This window comes from Aegilops tauschii, chromosome 2 (genome assembly GCF_002575655.3).
Source record: "Aegilops tauschii subsp. strangulata cultivar AL8/78 chromosome 2, Aet v6.0, whole genome shotgun sequence".
NCBI classification, from domain to species: domain Eukaryota; kingdom Viridiplantae; phylum Streptophyta; class Magnoliopsida; order Poales; family Poaceae; genus Aegilops; species Aegilops tauschii.
Genome location: NC_053036.3, coordinates 211,723,992 through 211,732,847, shown reverse-complemented (window position 1 = coordinate 211,732,847; position 8,856 = coordinate 211,723,992).

Genomic DNA, 8,856 nt, shown 5'->3' with positions numbered 1-8,856 from the left:
CGGAGAACGGTGTTTTGGTCATCTTGCCCATAAGGCACGGTTCGCAAGTTCCAAGTGATTCAAAATCAAGTGATTCCAAAATTCCATCAGTATGGAGTTTCTTCATGCGCTTTACACCGATATGACCCAAACGGCAGTGCCACAAATAAGTTGCACTATCATTATTAACTTTGCATCTTTTGGCTTCAATATTATGAATATGTGTATCACTACGATCGAGATCCAACAAACCATTTTCGTTGGTGTGTGTGACCATAAAAGGTTTTTATTCATGTAAACAGAACAACAATTGTTCTCTAACTTAAATGAATAACCGTATTGCAATAAACATGATCAAATCATATTCATGCTCAACGCAAACACCAAATAACACTTATTTAGTTTCAACACTAATCCCGAAAGTATAGGGAGTGTGCGATGATGATCATATCAATCTTGGAACTACTTCCAACACACATCGTCACCTCGCCTTTTACTAGTCTTTGTTTATTCTGCTACTCCCGTTTTCGAGTTACTACTCTTTAGCAACTGAACCAGTATCAAATATTGAGGGGTTGCTATAAACACTAGTAAGTACACATCAATAACATGTATATCCAATATACCTTTGTTCACTTTGCCATCTTTCTTATCCACCAAATAGTTGGGGTAGTTCCGCTTCCAGTTGACCAGTCCCTTTGCAGTAGAAGCACTTAGTCTCAGGCTTAGGTACAGACTTGGGCTTCTTCACTTGAGTAGCAACTTGCTTGCCGTTCTTTTTGAAGTTCCCCTTCTTCCCTTTGCCCTTTTCTTGAAACTAGTGGTCTTGTCAACCATCAACACTTGAAGGGGTCTCGTCAACCATCAACACTTGATGTTTTTCTTGATTTCTACCTTCGTCGATTTCAGCATCACGAAGAGCTCGGGAATTACTTTCGTCATCCCTTGCATACTATAGTTCATCACGAAGTTCTACTAACTTGGTGATGGTGACTAGAGAATTCTGTCAATCACTATTTTATCTGGAAGATTAACTCCCACTTGATTCAAGCGATTGTAGTACCCAGACAATCTGAGCATATGCTCACTAGTTGAGCGATTCTCTTCCATCTTTTAGCTATAGAACTTGTTGGAGACTTCATATCTCTCAACTCGGGTATTTGCTTGAAATATTAACTTCAACTCCTGGAACATCTTATATGGTCCATGACGTTCAAAACGTCTTTGAAAATTCCCGATTCTAAGCCGTTAAGCATGGTGCACTAAACTATCAAGTAGTCATCATATTGAGCTAGCCAAACGTTCATAACGTCTGCATCTGCTCCTGCAATAGGTCTGTCACCTAGCGGTGCATCAAGGACATAATTTTTCTGTGCAGCAATGAGGATAATCCTCAGATCACGGATCCAATCCGCATCTTTGCTACTAACATCTTTCAACATAATTTTTCTCTAGGAACATATCAAAAATAAACAGGGAAGCAACAACGCGAGCTATTGATCTACAACATAATTTGCAAAATACTATCAGGACTAAGTTCATGATAAATTTAAGTTCAATTAATCATATTACTTAAGAACTCCCACTTAGATAGACATCCCTCTAATCATCTAAGTGATTACGTGATCCAAAGCAACTAAACCATGTCCGATTAACACGTGAGATGGAGTAGTTTCAATGGTGAACATCACTATGTTGATCATATCTACTATATGATTCACGCTCGACCTTTCGGTCTCTGTGTTCCGAGGCCATATTTGTATATGCTAGGCTCGTCAAGTTTAACCTGAGTATTCCGCGTGTGCAACTGTTTTGCACCCGTTGTATTTGAATGTAGAGCCTATCACACTCGATTAACACGTGGTGTCTCAGCACGAAGAACTTTTGCAACGGTGCATACTCAGGGAGAACACTTTTATCTTGAAATTTTAGTGAGAGATCATCTTATAATGCTACCGTCAATCAAAGCAAGATAAGATGCATAAAGGATTAACATCACATGCAATCAATATAAGTGATATGATATGGCCATCATCATCTTGTGCTTGTGATCTCCATCTCCGAAGCACCGTGCTTGTGATCTCCATCTCCGAAGCACCGTCATGATCACCATCGTCACCGGCTCGACACCTTGATCTCCATCGTAGTATCGTTGTCGTCTCGCCAACTTATTGCTTTTACGACTATCGCTACCGCTTAGTGATAAAGTAAAACTATTACATGGCGATTGCATCTGATACAATAAAGCGACAACCATATGGCTCCTGCCAGTTGCCGATAACTCGGTTACAAAACATGATCATCTCATACAACACATTATATCACATCATGTCTTGACCATATCACATCACAACATGCCCTGCAAAAACAAGTTAGACGTCCTCTACTTTGTTGTTGCATGTTTTACGTGGCTGCTACGGGCTTAGCAAGAACCGTTCTTACCTACGCATCAAAACCACAACGATAGTTTGTCAAGTTGGTGCTGTTTTAACCTTCGCAAGGACCGGGCGTAGCCACACTCGGTTCAACTAAAGTGAGAGAGACAGACACCCGCCAGTCACCTTTAAGCAACGAGTGCTCCGAACGGTGAAACCAGTCTCGCGTAAGCGTACGTGTAATGTTGGTCCGGGCCGCTTCATCTCACAATACCGCTGAACCAAAGTATGACATGCTGGTAAGCAGTATGACTTCACTTGTGTTCTACTCATGCATAGCATCAACGCATAAAACCAGGCTCTGATACCACTGTTGGGGAACGTAGTAATTTCAAAAAATTTCCTACGCACACGCAAGATCATGGTGATGCATAGCAACGAGAGGGGAGAGTGTTGTCCACGTACCCTCGTAGACCGACAGCGGAAGCGTTATCACAACGCGGTTGATGTAGACGTACGTCTTCACGATCCGACCGATCAAGTACCGAACGTACGGCACCTCCGAGTTCTACACACGTTCAGCTCGATGACGTCCCTCGAACTCCGATCCAGCCGAGTGTTGAGGGAGAGTTTCGTCAGCACGACGGCGTGGTGACGATGATGATGTTCCACCGACGCAGGGCTTCGCCTAAGCTCCGCAACGGAATTATCGAGGTGTAATATGGTGGAGGGGGCACCGCACACGGCTAAGAGATCTCAAGGATCAATTGTTGTGTCTATGGGGTGCCCCCTGCCCCCGTATATAAAGGATGGAGGAGGGGAGGCCGACCAGCCCCTGGGGCGCGCCAGAAGGTTGGAGTCCTACTAGGACTCCCTAGTCCTAGTAGGATTCCTCCTCCCACATGGAATAGGAAAAGGGGAAGGGAAAAAGAGAAGGAAGGAAGGAGGCGCCCCCCTTCCCTAGTCCAATTCGGACCAGACCAAGGGGAGGGGCGCAGCCACCTTTTGAGGCCTTTCTCTCCTTTCCCGTATGGCCCATTAAGGCCCAATACGAATTCCCGTAACTCTCCGGTACTCCGAAAAATACCCGAATCATTCGGAACCTTTCCGAAGTCCGAATATAGTCGTCCAATATATCGATCTTTACGTCTCGACCATTTCGAGACTCCTCGTCATTCCCTGATCTCATCCGGGACTCCGAACTCCTTCGGTACATCAAAACTCAATAAAACTGTCATCGTAACGTTAAGCGTGCGGACCCTACGGGTTCGAGAACTATGTAGACATGACCGAGACACGTCTCCGGTCAATAACCAATAGCGGGACCTGGATACCCATATTGGCTCCCACATATTCTACGAAGATCTTTATCGGTCAGACCGCATAACAACATACGTTGTTCCCTTTGTCACCGGTATGTTACTTGCCCGAGATTTGATCGTCGGTATCCCGATACCTAGTTCAATCTCGTTACCGGAAAGTCTCTTTACTCGTTCCGTAATACATCATCCCACAACTAACTCATTAGTCACAATGCTTGCAAGGCTTATAGTGATGTGCATTACCGAGTGGGCCCAGAGACACCTCTCCGACAATCGGAGTGACAAATCCTAATCTCGAAATACGCCAACCCAACAAGTACCTTTGGAGACACCTGTAGAGCACCTTTATAATCACCCATTTACGTTGTGACGTTTGGTAGCACACAAAGTGTTCCTCCGGTAAACGGGAGTTGCATAATCTCATAGTCATAGGAACATGTATAAGTCATGAAGAAAGCAATAGCAACATACTAAACGATCGGGTGCTAAGCTAACGAAATGGGTCAAGTCAATCACGTCATTCTCCTAATGAGGTGATCCCGTTAATCAAATGACAACTCATGTCTATGGCTAGGAAACATAACCATCTTTGGTTAACGAGCTAGTCAAGTAGAGGCATACTAGTGACACTCTGTTTGTCTATGTATTCACACATGTATTACGTTTCCAGTTAATACAATTCTAGCATGAATAATAAACATTTATCATGATATAAGGAAATATATAATACTTTATTATTGCCTCTAGGGCATATTTCCTTCAGATATGTGTTTTGCTTGAAGCGTCTTGTATGATTTGAGTCTTTGCTTTTAGTTTACCAAACTCATCCTTGCTGAATACACTTTTGAGAGAGACACACATGATTCATAATTTATTAGAGTACTCTATGTGCTTCACTTATATCTTTTGAGCTATATAGTTTTTGCTCTAGTGCTTCACTTATATCTTTTAGAGCACGGTGGTGGTTTTGTTTTATAGAAACTATTGTTCTCTCATGCTTCACTTATATCATTTTGAGAGTCCTACAAAACAGCATGGTAATGTGCTTAAATTGTGAAATTAGTCCTAATATGATAGGCATCCAAGATTAGTAAAAACTTTCTTATAAGTGCGTTGAATACTAAGAAAAGTTTCATGCTTGATGATTGTTTTGAGATATGGAGGTAGTAATATTAAAGTTGTGCTAGTTGAGTAGTTGTGAATTTGAGAAATACTTGTGTTGACGCTTGCAAGTTCCGTAGCATGCACGTATGGTAAACGTTGTGTAACAAATTTGAAACTGAGGTGTTGTTTGATTGTCCTCCTTATGAGTGGCAGTCGGGGACAAGCGATGGTCTTTTCCTACCAATCTATCCCCCTAGGAGCATGCGCATAGTGCTTGGTTTTTGACGACTTGTAGATTTTTGCAATAAGTATGTGAGTTCTTTATGACTAATGTTGAGTCCATGGATTATATGCACTCTCACCCTTCCATCATTGCTAGCCTCTTCGGTACCGTGCATTGCCCTTTCTCACCTTGAGAGTTGGTGCAAACTTCGCCGATGCATCCAAACCCCGTGATACGATACGCTCTATCACACATAAACCTCCTTATATCTTCCTCAAAACAGCCACCATGCCTATCTATTATGGCATTTCCATAGCCATTCCGAGATATATTGCCATGCAACTTTCCACCGTTTATCATGACACGTTTCATCATTGTCATATTGCCTTGCATGATCATGTAGTTGACATCGTATTTGTGGCAAAGCCACCATGCATATTATTTCATACATGTCACTCTTGATTCATTGCCCATCCCGGTACACCGCCGGAGGCATTCATATAGAGTCATACTTTGTTCTAGTATCGAGTTGTAATCATTGAGTTGTAAATAAATAGAAGTGTGATGATCATCATTCATAGAGCATTGTCCCAAAAAAAGAAAGGCCAAAAGCCCAAAAAAATAAAAAAATAAAAAGGGGACAAATGCTACTATCCTTTTTCCACACTTGTGCTTCAAAGTAGCACCATGATCTTTATGATAGAGAGTCTCTTGTTTTGTCACTTTCATATACTAGTGGGAATTTTTCATTATAGAACTTGGCTTGTATATTCCAACAATGGGCTTCCTCAAATGCCCTAGGTCTTCGTGAGCAAGCAAGTTGGATGCACACCCACTTAGTTTATTGAGCTTTCATATATTTTTAGCTCTAGTGCATCCATTGCATGGCAATCCCTACTCCTTGCATTGACATCAATTGATGGGCATCTCCCTAACTCGTTGATTAGCCGCGTCAATGTGAGACTTTCTCCTTTTTTGTCTTCTCCACATAACCCCCGTCATCGTATTCTATTCCACCCATAGTGTTATATCCATAGCTCACGCTCATATATTGCGTGAAAGTTGAAAAAAGTTTGAGATTACTAAAGTATGAAACAATTGCTTGGCTTGTCATCGGGGTTGTGCATGATGAGAGCATTCTTGTGTGAAAAAAATGGAGCATGACCAAACTATATGATTTTGTAGGGATGAACTTTCTTTGGCCATGTTATTTTGAGAAGACATAATTGCTTAGTTAGTATGCTTGAAGTATTATTACTTTTATGTCAATATTAAACTTTTATCTTCAATCTTTTGGATCTGAATATTCATGCCACAAATAAGAGAATTACATTGAAAATTATGCCAAGTAGCATTCCACATCAAAAATTCTGTTTTTATCACTTACCTACTCGAGGACAAGCAGGAATTAAGCTTGGGGATGCTTGATACGTCTCCAACGTATCTATAATTTTTGATTGTTCCATGCTATTATATATTCTGTTTTGGACGTTTAATGGGCTTTATTATACACTTATATAATATTTTTGGGACTAACCTATTAACCGGAGGCCCGGCCCAAATTGCTGTTTTTTTGCCTATTTCAGTGTTTCGAAGGAAAAGGATATCAAACGGAGTCCAAACGGAATGAAACCTTCGGGAACGTGATTTTCGGAACAAACGTGATCCAGAGGACTTGGAGTGGACATCAAGCAACCAACGAGGAAGCCACGAGGTAGGGGGGCGCGCCTACCCCCCTGGGCGTGCCCTCCACCCTTGTGGGCCCCTCGTGGCTCCACCGACCTACTTCTTCCTCCTATATATACCTACATACCCAAACCATCAGATACGGAGCCAAAACCCTATTTCCACCGCCGCAACCTTCTGTACCCGTGAGATCCCATCTTGGGGCCTTTTTAGGTGCTCCACCGGAGGTGGCATTGATCACGGAGGGCTTCTACATCAACACCATAGCCTCTCCGATGATGTGTGAGTAGTTTACCTCAGACCTTCGGGTCCATAGTTATTAGCTAGTTGGCTTCTTCTCTCTCTTTGGATCTCAATACAAAGTTCTCCTCGATCTTCTTGGAGATCTATTCGATGTAACTCTTTTTGCGGTGTGTTTGTCGAGATCCGATGAATTGTGGGTTTATGATCAAGATTATCTATGAACAATGTTTGAATCTCCTCTGAATTCTTTTATGTATGATTGGTTATCTTTGCAAGTCTCTTCGAATTATCAGTTTGGTTTGGCCTACTAGATTGATCTTTCTTGCAATGGGAGAAGTGCTTAGCTTTGGGTTCAATCTTGCGGTGCTCGATCCCAATGACAGTAGGGGAAATGACACGTATTGTATCGTTGCCATCGAGGATAAAAAGATGGGGTTTATATCATATTGCATGAGTTTATCCCTCTACATCATGTCATCTTGCTTAAAGCATTACTCTGTTCTTATGAACTTAATACTCTAGATGCATGCTGGATAGCGGTCGATGTGTGGAGTAATAGTAGTAGATGCAGGCAGGAGTCGGTCTACTTGTCACGGACGTGATGCCTATATACATGATCATACCTAGATATTCTCATAACTATGCTCAATTCTATCAATTGCTCGACAGTGATTCGTTTACCCACCGTAATACTTATGCTATCTTGAGAGAAGCCACTAGTGAAACCTATGGCCCCAGGGTCTATTTTCTACCATATTAATCTCCCGTCAACAAGCCATTTCTTTCGCCATTTATTTTGCTTTCTTTACTTTTAGTCTTTATCATAAAAATACCAAAAATATTATCTTATCATCTCTATCAGATCTCACTTTTGCAAGTGGCCGTGAAGGGATTGACAACCCCTTTATCGCGTTGGTTGCAAGGTTCTTATTTGTTTGTGTAGGTGCGTGGGACTCGAGCGTGGTCTCCTACTAGATTGATACCTTGGTTCTAAAAAACTGAGGGAAATACTTACGCTAGTTTACTGCATCACCCTTTCCTCTTCAAGGGAAAACCAATGCGGTGCTCAAGAGGTAGCATCGGGCCGCCGTTGGTGGACGCCAGCTGCTCGGCATGGCGCCACTGGAAGTACGTGGTCCACAGCGCGTGGTTGTCTGCCGCTTACCGTGGCTGTTGGCGCGCTTGCTCCGGCAGGTTGGCTTCGATCGCCGCGATCTCGGCGGGGCGTTCTACGTCGGAGGGCGGCGGAGGCACGGGAACGCCGCCTGCGCTCAGCCGCCATGCACCCGGCACGCGCATGTCGGGCGGCGTTGGGTAGTTCGTCTCCTGCAGCAGGCGAGCCTCCCACACATGCAGCCAGCGGCGGCCAAAGCCGTTGGCCGCCGCCCCGTCGCCGGGGAACCTCTCCACCATGGTGAGTGTGGCGACGGTGAAGGGAAGGCCGGTTTTTTGTGTGAGAAAGGTGGTCGGCACTGGAGCGGTGAAGGCAAGAGAGGGATGGCTTGGCGAGTGTGCGGCGAGCGGCGAGAGGGCGGGAGCGGTGTGGACGCGTGGCTTGAAAGGGTGGAGGGCAGGGACGCGCGGCGATGGCTTGCCATCACTGCGCCGTCCTTCATCAATGGAAGGCTAACCGGCGACAGCATTGATTCGTGCGGGAGCCGAGGCGAGGCGATGTGGACGACGAAGCCTAGTCGCTGACTTGGCGGGCCCACAGGGTGGGAATCTAGCATGGGTTGTTTTCTCACCGTTTTTCTTCCCCCCGCGCCCCCGGTCGCCGTCCAGTGCGCTGGGTTCGGCCTGGGTCCGCCGGCACCAAGTTTGGCCCAAACCAGCGAAATTTGGGCTCCTGGGAGCGCGACTGGGTGCTTTTTTTGCGCCAGCGATAAAAAAGGTGCCTTGGGGGGCCTGTTGGGGGCGTGGAGAT